This window comes from Carcharodon carcharias, chromosome 3 (genome assembly GCF_017639515.1).
Source record: "Carcharodon carcharias isolate sCarCar2 chromosome 3, sCarCar2.pri, whole genome shotgun sequence".
Classification (NCBI taxonomy): domain Eukaryota; kingdom Metazoa; phylum Chordata; class Chondrichthyes; order Lamniformes; family Lamnidae; genus Carcharodon; species Carcharodon carcharias.
Window position 1 is genome coordinate 91,753,318 of NC_054469.1, and position 15,151 is coordinate 91,768,468.

Here is a 15,151-nt window from a genome sequence, read left to right on the forward strand (position 1 = left end):
GTCAGCCTCAGGTGGACAAGCGCTTGGCTTCCTTTATGGAGAGGTTGGCAGTCATCGTGGAGAGTCAGGATCAGCAGAGCAGTCAGTGGATGCCAGATATGTGCTCAGACTTGCATGCCATCACTCTAGCTATGGGTTATAAACTGGGGTATGTATACAGGGGAGATGAAGTGCCTGTTTCTTACTCCAAGTGCTTCTCCTCCTTAGATAGTGAGGTGCCACTGTGCATCAAGAGGGAGGAGGAGTGCCAGGCTGCCTTTTCTGCAGATTCCCGCTGGGGGGTCTGAAGGTGAGCAGCCACCTCTGGGAGAGCTCTGTCAGAGCGATTCCAGGCAGTGGAACCTCATTTTCAACATGCTAATTGTCTGTTCTATTGATGATCCATGGTATTCATTGTAGCACCCCTCGACTGGAGTTAGAGGGTTTCTGAGGGTGGTATCATCAGCCTGGCTCTCTGGACCTGTTAAGCTCAAAAACTCTCCAGTCCCTTTAAAGAGGGTATTTGGTCAGTGATGTGTGACTGCCTGAGAGATACCACACATATCCCCACTGGAGTCCTGGCAGGAGCCATTGACACGGAAGTTTAATGCTGAAGTGATTTTTAAAGCCAGTCTGGCATTGGGTTCCCTCCCAGTCCAATGAGCCACAGGTCATCGAGAAGAAGAGCACACAAGAGAGTGAATGCCTTCCTTGACATCCACAGTCATTGCTGGCATTGCCTCTCTAACATCTGTAGGCAGTTTAAGCGGGAGCAGTAGACTCTGGGATGTGTTATTGTTCTGTGTTGGACTGGGCCCTGATTGCTTCCATTTATCAGAGAGAAATACCTTATCAAGGCTGGATCCTACAATGGAGACCTGGCCATCATCGAACGCCTTGCACTTGTGGCCAAATGGCATTCATCTTGCTCTTGGCAGAGCTAAAATAAAAATAGAAAATTCTGGAAAAACTCGGCAGGCCTGACAGCATCTATGGAGAGTGAAACAGAATTAACATTTTGAGTCTGTATGACTCCTCTTCTGAGCTGAAAAGAAGTAGAAATGTGATGGGTTTTATACTGTTTAAGAGGGGGTGGGTGGTGGTAGGTGGAGCAGGTGGAGCAAAATAGAAGGTCAGGTATAGGTGGGAGCTCAGGGGAGATTGAAGAAGATGTCATGGACACAAGACAAAGGGAGTATTAATGGTAGTATTAAAGTCTAAAGAAGATGCTAATAGGGGCATAAAGGTAAGATAGCAGAATGTGGTAATAGCAGAACAAGGGTCAGTGCTCTGTGAAAGCAAAAATAAGAACAAGTTACAGATGGCTTTGTGGGAGAAGGCTTGTTTAAAAAAAAATCTAAATTAAATTGCAGAAGGTGCAACATCTGCCCCTTTACCCCTTCCCTTCTCACCATCCAATGCCCCAAACACTTCTTTTGGTGAAGCAGTGCTTCACTTGCATTCAACTTAGTCTACTATATTCATTGCTTCCAACACGGTTTCCTCTACATTGGGGAGACTAAATGCAGACTGGGTGACCATTTTGCAGAAAGCCTTCAATCAGTCTGCAAGCATGACTCAGACCTTCCTGTTGCTTGTCATTTCAACACACCATCATGCTCTCATGCCCACATAAAATGTTTGTGGAATCTATAATTGTTTTTGAAAATGTTTGAAAAGATTTTTTAAGAGCTTGTATCAATTGTAAAGGGATCAATTGGATAATAAGGAACACTGGTCCATGTGACCGGGTTACCCTTGACCTGGAAGCAATGCCAGCAATAAGCAAGTTAAAATATGGAGGCCTTGTGGCAAACTCAAGGAAAGAGGAAGGTGAAGAACTGGAGGCTTTCAGCAAGCCAAGTTGGAGAGCTGGATTGCTGAGTGGCCAAAGAACATGGTTGGGATTGCTGCTGCTGTTTCTTTCACTCCCAAGTGACTGAATGTACAAACTACAGTGTGAAGATAACAGCAGTCCTGCTAGATCCACACTACCACTACTGAGAGTTGAGAAGGTTCTGGAAAGAAGTGTGAAAGATTGCATAGACATAATCTTGTTTATGAAGATGCTGATGTCTGCAGAGAATCAGACAGGTCCTTAAAGGAAAGAGACTAGAATTCTGCCATAGGGAGATCTAAGCTTAGAGGAACTTTGTGGCTGAAAATGTTGGCCATAAAGATGCAGTTGACCATCTAGAAACTCCGTGTGATGGTCTTTGTGGTGTCTGCAATTCCGTGTCTAACTTAATTTGCACTGAGCATGATTTGCCTCTTAATTTATTTTTAATTTATGTTGATTTGGGCTCGCATTATGAAAAGTGAAAACCTGTTTAGTAAATCTCTTCATTAGGGGTTTGTTTGGTAAATTTGGTTCATTTGTTTTAGGTGGATTGTAACAGCGGGGACAGGTAGCTCCAACTCGCTCAGCTTCCACCTCGATGACTGACTCACCTGCTCACTGCCTGTGTTAACTACTCATGAAAGGGAAGGCCCTTGAATTCCGTGCACTGCCGACTTAATCATGAAGGTAGTATTTAATTCCTAAGTGTGCAACACCACGACACTAAGTTTGGAGGATTTGCAGATAGTAAAGAGGATTGTCAAAGGATACAACGGGATATAGATCGGTTGGAGACTTGGGCGGAGAAATGGCAGATGGAGTTTAATCCAGACAAATGTGAGGTAATGCATTTTGGAAGGTCTAATACAGGTAGGAATTACACACTAAATGGCAGAACCCCTAAGTGCATCGATGGGCAGAGGGATCCAGGTGTACAGGTCCACAGGTCACTGAAAGTGGCAACGCAGGTGGATAAGGTAGTCAGGAAGGCATATGGCATGCTTGCCTTCATTGGCAGGGGTATTGAGTATAAAAGCTGGGAAGTCATGCTGCAGCTGTATAGAACCTTGGTTAGGCCACACTTGGAATATTGCGTGCAATTCTGGTCTCCACATTACCAGAAGGATATGGAGGCATTGGAGAGGGTGCAGAGGAGGTTTACCAGGATGCTGCCTGGTCTGGAGGTTATTAGCTATGAGGAGAGGTTGGAGAAACTCGGATTGTTCTCACTAGAGCGACGGAGATTGAGGGGCGACTTGATAGAAGTTAACAAAATTATGAGTGGCATGGACAGAGTAGATAGAAGCTTTTTCCCAGGGTGGAAGAGTCAATTACTAGGGGACATAGATTTAAGGCGAGAGGAGAAAACTTTAGAGGAGATGTGCGGGGCAAATTTTTTACACAGAGGGTAGTGAGTGGGATAGTTTTTGTCCACCTGAAAGGATAGGGTAGGGCCTTGGTTTAACATGTTATCTGAAATACAGCACTTCTGCACTGAGCGTTAGCCTCAATTTTGTGCTCAGGTCCCTTGAGTGGGACTTGAACCCAAAACCGTCTGAGTCAGAGGCAAGAGCATTACCAACTGCACCACATTAACCATTTTGAGGGCAACAGAGGTAAGAATGGTTTCCTGATGGAGAAAGCCCACCTATCAGTTTCAGTTAAAAAATTACATGACAGTGCCATGATATGTTTTAATCACAATTAATGCAGCTGCAAGGTCATAAAAATGTGGTTCAGCTGGTGGGACAGAGGTGTGGGTCTGAAAGAAAGTGGAAGTAATAGCAGGTAGAATGCCAGGGTGGAGCAATTTGCTAAAACTTTGTATCTATGGGTTAATCCTGCTGGACTAACTTTTATCACTGTTGCATTATGCTAGCAGGGTCCTTTCCAACACATGTAAATACTTAATTAGACTCACAAATTGAGTCATGGTATAACGGGACAGAAACATTGGATATCCTGCTGACTCTGAACCACACCACAAAACTATTGAGCCCAGCATTTTAACTGCTGCAGTCCAACTTGGACCAGGCATATGAGATTGCGCAAAAATGTTTTCGGTTTTTTTGGCCATTGCATTGGGTAAAGACTTTTTAGATGACAAATAAATTTTACAATGTAGATTGTCATCATACTTAAGTACTTTTACCTTGCAACAATATATCTCAAATGACTAAAGAATGATCTCATTGTTATCATCAACTTCTGTATAACTTAAGTGAACAGAATAGGATTTTAAAGGATATTTTGAATCATATGAAAGAAACTAACATGTCTGCCAAAAATTCAAAAGTCTTTTCAGTAACTGAGAGAAGTAAACAACTCTTTGCACAATTGTGTCAATGACAAAGCAAATCATTTGTGAACACTGAACCTGGAGAATTTTTAGTTTTACTCTGTGTCAGCTGGCCATTATTGTGCTTAAAACCCAAGTTTCAGCCATGTACATTGTTTTATCTGGGACAAAGGAAAAGACTACCCAAGGGACGATAATTGGAGACGGTACAGGCAGGATGTCAGTATGTTTGCATAGTACAAGATGATTTTTGTTCAACTAATAAAATCTATTATTAGAGGGGGCCAATCAGCCTATGCAGATATAGTAAGGCACTTCAGATTGTAAATACCAATGACATGTGGAAATTTAATACTGATGTCATATATGATTTAAATTGCATGCCCACAAAATCAGCAAGTCACTGCCCATTGCCAAGTAATAACAGAAACACATGGTCTTGTGATCCACAAAAGGTTTTTTTTTAACATAGATGAATAATGTAGGTTGTGCGACATTTACAGTGTTAGTGTGACTGTTAGACGACGGCCGCTGGTAAAAATAATCCCATAAGAAGAACCTATAGAGAATCATTAACCCATACAGTGCTCCTGGTAATCATCTTCTCAAATCTAATTTTAAAAAAATGAAAAAAGTAAAGAAAGAAGGAAAGCAACAAAGAAAAACATTTTAAAAATATATTCGAAAAACTGATCAATGTGGCAAATCAATATTTCCCTTTCCCAACAAGTATAATGCACAATTATGAAAGTGAAGGAAAATCACCCATCTCCTAGATATGAATTTGTGGTACCAAGTTAGGAATCTAATAAACCCCAGGTTACAAGCAAATTGTACAATCTAATTTCAGTTACTGGTGTACTTTGTAATTTTCATATACAGTAAATTCAAGTTTTAAAGTGAACTCAATTATTTTCATTGCCATTAGTTATTCCATAACTGTTTTTAAAAACATGTTACATGTGTTTGGACATTAGTCACAGTACATTAAAATATGCAATGTGCAATCATATCATGTATGTGTCCTAAATAGAAGAGATATATAGCATTAAGTGTTTTGGAAAGACGAAGAACAGCTTTGTATCACCAGATACTATCAACTGGCTAGCATATATGGAAATCTTTGCTTAATAGTATTCACTTTACTGCCTTCACAGCAGTATGTAAGGTAGTTGTTAGCCAAAAGAAACACCATTTTCGTTCAAGCACCAGCAAATCTTTTTAACATATCACTTAATTCTCATGGCTCGTCCCTGACATTTACCCAAAAGTAACAGATAGCTCTTAATCATCTTTTGGTGAAGAAAAACTGCCAATGAACTCAACAACAACAATTTATACCTATGTAGGGCCTTTAACATGGTAAAATGTTTTAAGGTGCTTCACAAGAGTGTCACCAAATTAAACTTGACATCAAGCAGCATAGGGAGATATATTAGGGCAGTTGGTCAGAGAGGTAGGCTTTAAGGAATAGGTTAAATCAGGAAAGAGAGGTGCAGAGATTAAGCAAGGGAATTCCACAGTTTACCCTCTCAGCAGTTGAAGGCATACCTTCCAATTGTGCAGTAGTTGAAATTGGAGGCTGCCTAAGAGGCCAGAACTGGAGGAGTACAGATATGTCAGAGGGTTGGAGAGCTTGAGGTGATTACAGAGATAGTGGCAAGGCCATGAATGGATTTGAAAACAAGAATGGAATCTTAAAATCTTTAAACTTTCTTTCAAATACCTGGCTGTTATCTTAGTTGTCAAGGAATGTAAAATATTTAACAGGAAAGCAACTTTAACTCATTCACTTTTCCAGAACCACTTCATCCAATTCAGGGTCACAGGGAGCCAGAGCCTATCCCAACAGGCAATGGGTGCTAGGCCAGATACACCCAGGACAGGATGCCAGTTCATCACAGGGTACATACTCACAAACACAGAGGGACAATTTACCATAGCCAATCCACCTAACCAGCACATCAACCTTTGAGATTAGTGGCCATTGTATTGTGACAGTGGTGCTCTGGAGTTGCTTGTTCTTGTTGTTGGCTTGGAGGTTGGACAGGTGCTTGGGTATAGTTTCATCTGGTTCTTCCATTGCTTGATGTCAAACCACGCCTGGTTGGTCTGGCTGGTTTGACGTGCATGGCTGTAGTGACTCTTGCTCGTTTCCTGTGGGGTGAACGGGAATGATATTTGTCTTCTTGGCAGTGTTTTTTCTTCTTCCTTCTCCATTTAAGCCACCTGGAATTGTGCTGAGGCAGAGGAAGAGCGCCCCTGTGACAAGAATAATATTGGGCAGCATTTTCCAGTCGGCAAGTGGGGGCGGGGCTCGCTTGCCGATGCATAAATTGACACGGGGTGATGCTGGGCATGCGTCCCAACATCATCCCGCATCATTTAGATTTTCAGTTCAGCCTATTATGGCCATTAAAATACTAATTAATGAACTTAATGGGCCTGCCTGTCCAACCTTAAGGATGAGGTGTCATGTAAGATTTAAAATTTCATGAAAATTTTTTTATAAAAGTAATGGACATGTCCCATTTCATGTGATAGTTTCACATGAGGGAACAAGTCCTTAAATTTTTTCTGTTTTTGATTAGGTTTTTAAAAGTAACGCTGATCTCCCTGAGGCAGCACTTTGCCTCAGGGAGATCTGTGCACTCTTTTGCATGCATGCGTGCAAAAGAGCATACTTCTGGCTCAGGAATCTCCCAACAGCCCCCCCCCCCCCCCCCCCCCCCCCCCCCACCTCAGCCTGCACAGGGAGCACACAGCGATTCCGGGTGGGCCTTAATTGGCCCACCCACGTAAAATGGCGGCACGCCACCGACTGGGGGCACCGGTCGGGAACCTGCCCAATCGGGCACCTGCACAACCCCCCCCAATGTGGGGGGGGCGGGGGGGGGATCCTGCCCATTGAATAGCGTGCTCACCTTTGCTTTTCATTGTTGATAGTGCACAACTACTCCAGGTTCCAGGATCCCTTGTGGTTTTGGCACATTGGATGGAAGATGCTGATTGTGCACAGTGGTTGGTGTGTCAACTGACTGTGCCATCATCGGAATTGGTGGTCGAAGTACCTCAGACTATTGATCCTTCTCTGGAGCACTTCAACCAGAGGTGCAATGATAAGTTGGGGACTTTCCAGGACCTGGAATGATGATGGACAAATCTATTCTGCAGAAAGAGGAGGCAGATCATAGGTAAACTCTGAGTCTGAATATTCTTTACTGTTTGAGGACTCAGGACTGTGCTGTTCTGGCTGGCTAGCGACAGTGGTAATCTTGACATCTTCCGCCAGCTGGGTAAGATCGAGGGCCACGCAGGCATCTCTGCTGAGAAGAGAGACAGGCTGATTGCGGATGACATACACCACCTCAAAGACTTATTTGTCGCCATACCTAAAGGATCATGCTGAGGACTGGGAGTCAGACTCCCCATGCTCCATACAGTAGAGTGTCTGTCATTCGAATCCAAAGGCCTTGGAGCCATGGTTCCCCATCTGACAGGAATGTGATGCTGGCACCTGAATCTAATTTGAAATTTGTTAGAGTTACCAGAATATCAGCATTCCAAAATGAAGAACAGCATCCTCTGATGTCCCCAGAGAAGAGTGGCTGTGCATCTTCTGGGTCTTTGGTCTCCACCTTGTGGATTATCTTTGGGATGCCTGTGTAGTGCTGGAGCTTTGACTTGTAAGGTTCACCAAAGTGTTCCTGTCAGTTGCAGCATTGAGCAGTACACGCAGGACACTGATCTTTCCTGAGAGGGCGCTTCACACCGCAGTGCTGGAGAGGTCGCTTTAACAGGCTGTTCAAGTTTTGCTCCCTGACTTGGATGGTCCCTGTGGTTCTGCCACCTGATATGGTGGATGGACAGTTGGTTTCTGCCCCATGAAGTGTTCTCTCCTCTTAGGACGGTCCTGTATTGTTCACGTAGCTCAGGCAGTCTAGCCAGCTGGGTAGCCTTCTCAAGGGGAAGATCCTCTTTAGCTTGCAGGAGGTCTGCTACACCTATCACAATTCTATCTTGGAACAGCTCAGACTTTGAATGGCCATATTCACATCCTTTTGCCATCCTATTGAGATCGTTAATGAAAGAATCGATAGGTTTCCCAGGGAGCTGGACTGTCTTATTCAGTTTAGTACTCTCCAGTATTTTATTGGGTCTCAAGTTGAAGTAGAAGTCAAAAGATTTCAAAGCATCAACAAATTTGGCAGATGATCCATCAATTTTGTGCAATGATGTCCTCTGCTATTGGCCCAATTGAGTAAAGAAGTGTGCTAACTTGTTCTGTCTCTGATTTTTTTATTGAGACCTGCAGCAATGTTGTATCATAAAAATCTTTCCTCCAAAGACTCAAATTCTGTGACTGGTCTAGACCATCCGTGAACATCAGTGGAGCTGGAAGTGTGGAATTGCAATCCATTTTTGAAGATATTAAAAAGTGTGGATATTGCTTTAAGAGATTACAAGCTTCCTAGGTGGCATCACTAGTTACTGCTGAACAGAGGATCTTCCCTTGCTTTCCATTTTTGTGTAGGCTTTACAAAATGGCAGTGGCGTGATTCTGCCTGAAGAAGAAGGGACCATAATAGCAGCGTCGGTCAGCTGGCTGCCAATTTAATTCATTCAGCAGTGTTGCGTTATGAGTCAGGACTTTAGGAAAAGAGCTGCAGGCTTGCTGTTTCCCAACTTGAACAGTCGCAATGTACTGGGAAGGGACAAAATCAATTATTAATGATATTTTTTTCTCTGCCGTGGAGCCAAGTGTTGCCACTCAAGAGTGTGGGATTAGGTTTAGTGATGGGTTATTTTCAAATGGCGCTCCTGGCTGAATGACTTAAAGGGACTTCTCAGGACTGGCTGTCCTGGAATTAAAAAATTTTATCTCACCCTCGCAGGCTGTGAGCTCTGCTTGCTGAAGCTAGACTTCCAAGAAGATTTTTTAACTTCATATTTGGAATGTGGGCATCACTGGCTAGGTCAGCATTTATTTCCCATCCCTAATTTCCCTTGAGAAAGTGGTGGTGAGCTGTCTTCTTGAACAACTGCAGTCCATGAGGTGTAGGTACACCCACAATGCTGTTAGAGAGGGAGTTCCAGGATTTTGACCCAGCAACAGCAATGGCGATATATTTTCAAGTCAGGATGGTGAGTGACTTGGAGGGGAGCTTCCAGATGGTGGTGTTCCCATATGTCTGCTGCCCTTGTCCTTTTAGTGATCATAGCGGTCGTGGGTTTGGAAGGTGCTGCCCAAGGAGTCTTGGTAAGTTCTTGCAGCGGATTTTGGAGATGGTACACACTGCTGCCACTGTGCGACGGTGGTCGAGGAAGTGAATGGTTGTGGAAGAGGTGCCAGTCAAGTGGGTTGCTTTGCCCTGGATGATATCAAACTTCTTAAATGTTGTTGGAGCTGCACTCATCCAGGCAAGTGGAGAGTATTCCATCACACTCCTGACTTGTGCCTTGTAGATGGTGGGCAGGTTTTGGGGAGTCAGGAGGTGAGTTAGTCACCGCAGGATCCCTAGCCTCTGACCTGCTCTTGTAGCCACAGTATTTATATGACTAGTCCTGTTCAGTTTCTGGTCAATGGTAACCCACAGGATGTTGATAGTGGTGCAATGGCAGTATGCAGTGGAGTCTTCTGCTTCAGTAAAACCTCTGCATTTCTTGTTTGCTTCCAGGTTTTTCTGTCTCTGGAGCTTTTTCTGGTGCATTTTCTCATTTCTGTAGCTTCAGTTGGGAGTTAGGTTCAGTGCAGAATCCGTTGAAAGTGTCCCTTTTCTTAGTTTCTCAGCATTCTTGTGAGGATGGGGGTTTTAATCCCGAGCCTGCCATCATGAAGAATCTTGTTTCGGATACCATGAAGTAGGCTATGTAGTCTAGAGTATGTTAATGGCAAGTCTTTATTAACAACTCATAACTATGTACAGTAGAGGGTACAGGTATGGAGTTGTCTCCATTCTACGTTTTAACCCAACTGTGTCTGTCTCCAGACTGTCTCTGGCTCAAGGTCAGGTGTCTTCTTACATCACTGTGCAGGTGGTACTGTACTCAGTCCCACATTAATCCTTTAAGTACCAGTCCCTTCTACTACAATCTTAACACTAAACTGAGACTTCCAGAACCAGTGGGGAGCAAATTGGCAAGTTTTTAATCTTAAATCAAGATAGAGCAAGGATAAAATTCTGTGAAACTGTAGAAATGAAAATGTAGATTATCCACTTTTCTGAAGCTGAGGATAAGTATGCATTTTTAAAATTTAGTCCAAAGTACATCTAAACTGAGACTGATTGATAAAAACGCTGGGTATGAAGGAAACATTCAATAAAGCTATCCTCTCACATCATTAAGTAAAAACTTCACATTAAAAAAGATGAATAATCTATAGAGCCATCACCATCTATTCAGCAGCTCCATAGTGGCATGGACTATAGAAAGGAGACAACTAGAATTCACCAGTGAAAGCACTAATTACTTCCCAGTTACTCTCTTTACCAAAAGCAAGCAACAAAAATTTAATTGCAAGTTCATAAACGTCAGGCAGGATATGATGACATGTTAGTAAAGCTTCTTTGTCAAATTTTCCCACGCAGAAAGGGGTGTAGAGGCTAGCCCTGATGAACAGTGGTTGTACTTTCCCATGGTATTAGCTCATTTAACATCAGCAGTGAGAAAGGCTGTGTGTTGTGCATAACATTTGGTAGGTGAATCCTGTGTCCCAGGCAGCATTCCAAACTTTGAATACCCCACACTGTTCATTGATTTGAAATTGTGGGATGGGAAACCTCTTCTTCCTGAGTTCTTCCTCTGAGACAGTTTGAGAAGTCACAGTACAGATTCTGCATCAATTTGATGAACATTTTCAGTACACAGTAATACAAACCAGTGTAATCCCATAAAAAAAACCTTATAAGTTGTCTCCTGCAAATTTCCACTAAAACATCCTGTTGTTTTACATCCTGACATTGGAGAAAATTAGAATTGCTGAATAAAAAAAACAGTTTACATCTCCAAATACTTTGGATACCCAAACATGCTCTGGCGACAGTTTGGATAACTAATAGAATACTTTGCTTAACATAGACATAGTTGGATTAGCTTCTCCCGTCATGGCAGGCTTCCTTTTACATACTTCATACTTATGATTGGACAATGAATACGAAGTAATTAGTTATCCTAATGAATGTGGCCTTTGGAGTTGCATTCCAGACATTGTGCAATATATCAAAAATACTTGAGTTTTTAAAAATTACTTGGAATCAACATACCTGGCCTTTTCAATCACAGTTAGCCTATCCAGCTATGATTGGTTAACCACTGGGAAAATGACAAAAGCACACATAACTTTGAAGGAAATTGTTGTATGGCAGCTTAATGTCACAGTGACCTTGACAGCAACAAGAAGAGCTGTCCCCATTCTTGGTTGTTTATCAGGCTGCAGCAATGTGGTTATAGTTTTTGAAGTGAAATGGAAACACAGAAGGCAGGTATCCTCAAACAGAACAGGGTAGAACTGATGAAAGGTCATCAGCTTGAATCATTAACTGTTTCTCTCTCCACAGCTACTGCCTGACCTGCTGAGCATTTCCAGCATCTTCTGTTTTTATTTCAGATTTTGAGCAACCTCAGTATTTTGCTATTGTAGGACTGGTGTAGTCTGCTCACACAGATTATGGGTGGTGCAGGACTGTGTGAGGTTTCTTTATGGATGGAGTTGCATCATGAAATGCTCCTCCTTCAAAACATAAAGTCAAATATGAGTTAATTCAATGCGAGTGATTATCTGAATAACCATTGGCAGTGCAGAACTTTCTCCACTGTCAGCATTGATCAGAGCATTGTGGTTGCACTGCGCTCAACTTTCCATCCACTGAAATCAATGGAGGAGATTTTCAACTTCCATAAAATGATGTTATTGATCAGGCATGCGTGATAAAAAGCCCTCAGTTTTCATTGCCACAGAAGTTAATGGAAATGAAAACCGCATGGTCCCTATAATGGGCTGTCAACCTGCCATGTTGGTTTCACACATAGACAGCAAGTTGAAAATCTACCCCAAAGGTTCCTCATCACCAGTATATTTAGGCTGCCGGGTCCCACCTTCCGGTGCAGATGAAGTTTTACTTGTATTGTTGCAGTGATTTGTCATTTTAAATGCAAATGTGGCACAGCAGAAGCCTGTGCAAAATTAGACAGCTTGAAGGAACCAAAATTTCTTTTAAAAACGTTAGGTATACAAGCTGAAAAAATGCATCCAGCCAAAAAAAAAGCTTTATTTTAAATATAGTTCAAGCAGTAAACTAACTTTAAGACGCATCAATAAGCAGATCTTGACTGCTCAGCATTCATAGCTCAGTTTTTATGGGCAAGGTTAATGCTATGGGTGTGCCTGGTCTGAACTCATGAAATTCAGCCTGGGACCAGTTTTGACTCAGTAAAATTTTAAATGAGGTCCACACATGCCAGGAGTGTGGCTACATTCCACCCACCAAAATTGCCCATTGGAAAGTTAGGTGTGCTAAGAAGCTTTTACGAGTCGGTGGCACAGTGCCGCAAATAACTTGGTGCTTAAGTGGATCAAGTATAGTTGTAATGTACAGGCTGAGGGGAAACTTGATTCAGACAAGTAGATGGGATTCAGATTAACATATTGTTTCCACATATTACTGCTGTTGTAACACTGCAAAAATTCTCCCCTTCATCGAATTCACTGGTCCGACTTTAGTGTGGCCCAAGTACCTGAGCATAAGCCAACTAATGCCACGTTTGGGTGTGTCTGATATGAAGCCTGTTGACCCTGGCTCAGTTTCTGGGTTCTGCTCATAAGGATCACATTGGACAGCACCAGGCAGGATCATTGGCTCCTATTTGATGCTTACAGAATAGGTGGCAGTTAATTACTCTACTGCTGCAGACCTTAAAAACCTGCAGCAATTTAAAGCGGTATTATTTTTGAATGATTGCTGCTGATATTGTGGAAAAAATTGTGGAATATATCTGGAGTGATCACGGTAATGGCAGAGCTCCTTGCTTTGATTAAAAATCTTGCTGTAGCAAGTAGAGCAAAGAAGAGGCCTCCTTCTCCCCAGCCATTTGGTCAGGCAATATTAACATCAAATTCAGTATAGAAAGTTAGATATAGAATAAAGCTTTGCTCCAATGAACCATATCTTGAAAGTGTAATAGGAATTAACAGCACACATATACATATATATAAAATGAGGCCCGATGATCCTTGAGTCTCCATTGTCTGGTGCTCGCTTGTAGCATGTGTCTGGATCTGAAAATGGACAAAAACCAATGTGTACCTGAGTATTTCCTTGACTGAATGGTGCTGCATATTTCAAGATACAGAAGATGCCCAAATAATTAATGTTGTGAACTTTTTCACTCTTATTTGTTATATAGTCAGGAGCACTGGTTAATGAAAAGATGGCAGAATGTATTGAAAATAATTTGTTGATTTCTTTAATGCAAATATGTTGATTGGCTATGTGGATTTTTCAGACAAAGTGAAATATGTTGACTCCACATTATTAACCTGTGTACTAAATTGGGTCTCAATTTTCTGGGCTCACTGCACTGTCATAGATAGGGCAGAGTGGGAATTCTATTCGGCTGCTGACATCTGCACTATACCTTGATGGATTCTATAGATGAAGTCAATTGATTAGAACATGGGTTTGAATGATCAGAAATCCATTGGGTGGCGGGGGAGGATGAGGAAATGTTGATTCTGGAGAGCCATTCAGGAGGCTATGGGCTGTATTTTCGCAGAGTCAGGGAGACCCTATGGACCTTTAAAAATGGTGGATGGGACTGAATTCTGGGATTCCCAGCTCCATTCCTGGTGTTTCAGATTTTCAGCAGAACTTTCTAAGGGTGGAGGCTGTTTCAGGTCCCAAGCCCACACCCTGCAATCCCAACCTGCCACCTCCGGTGTCATGAACCTTAAACTATATAAGTGAAACTTTAGAAAGGTAAGTTTAAAAGGTCCTCCTCATGTCGCCATGCCAAGATATATCCCCCCATCTACTCCCATGGTCCTGCTGCTCCTCATCCCAAGGTAATATACCAAGTTTTAATAAACCATTCATTCATTGATAACTTTCCACTTTAAATAATTCTCCTTTTTACTACAGTCCAATAAAGTTTCAATCATCTTTAAAGTATCAATAGTAGAAACTGCTAGCACTAGAAGCCTCTTAATCTTCTGTTAACAAAGTTTGTGCAATTGACAGCATAGAATAGAGAGCCAGATATGTCAATCAAGCAATGTTTTCTCTTGGGCTCAGGTGTTCCTGAATTCTAATGGATGTCTGGGCTGTCAGTCAAGAATGCATAGAGTGGCTTGGCTGTGAGCCCAGAAAACAATTAAAGTACTGAAACACTTGGCCCGAGGGAAAATATTGCCTGATTAACAGCTCTTGCTCTCTGGTCTGTGCAATTGACAACAATGTGCAACCAGGCAGCAGTGGTTACAGTGAAATGAATATCAGCCTCAGAGCGGAGACCCTAAACAGTCAGAGGTGCCCACATCATTTCCAGTACTGAATGGATGCTTACACACAGCATTTCAGTGGTGCAGTGCTGGACATCAAAACTGGCAGACACAGGAGTGAAGTTGGGCCATAAGAATGGGTGACAAAGTATGCCTGTATTTTCAGGAGAAGCAAACACACAAAATCAGGGAATGGTGATGGACTGGAGATGGATTGCCATTGGTGGCAATACTGGCACAAATAGAGGAGGAAGCAATGGAACTGGGTGGCATCTTGTCACTGAGGGTGAGGCAGGTGTGGACCCCTCAGAGAATGAAGATCTCACAGGACCAAGCTTTAGAAGAAGGCTGATGGGTTTCTCAAGAAATTTATTTTTGGATTAGCAGCCTGCAACTACCAGGGTACCTCAAGAAAGTACCACAGGGCACCAAGCCACACAGGATCCTGACTTGGAAATGTGGGCTGAATTGCTCCAGATTCGCACTAAGTGCAATAGTGGGTGTGAAAAAGTCATTTTACCTGCTTGTCACAATG

General features: G+C 42.5%; 1 long non-coding RNA gene across 1 annotated transcript in view; it reads left to right on the forward strand.

The window, feature by feature from the left end:
• Window positions 1–2,409: 2,409 nt before the first annotated feature.
• Window positions 2,410–15,151, forward strand: part of LOC121275734 — a 34,535-nt gene continuing 21,793 nt past the window's right edge. Inside the window, exon 1 of the long non-coding RNA XR_005942558.1 lies at window positions 2,410–2,506. This is a non-coding gene — a long non-coding RNA (uncharacterized LOC121275734). The remainder of the gene's footprint in view (window positions 2,507–15,151) is intronic.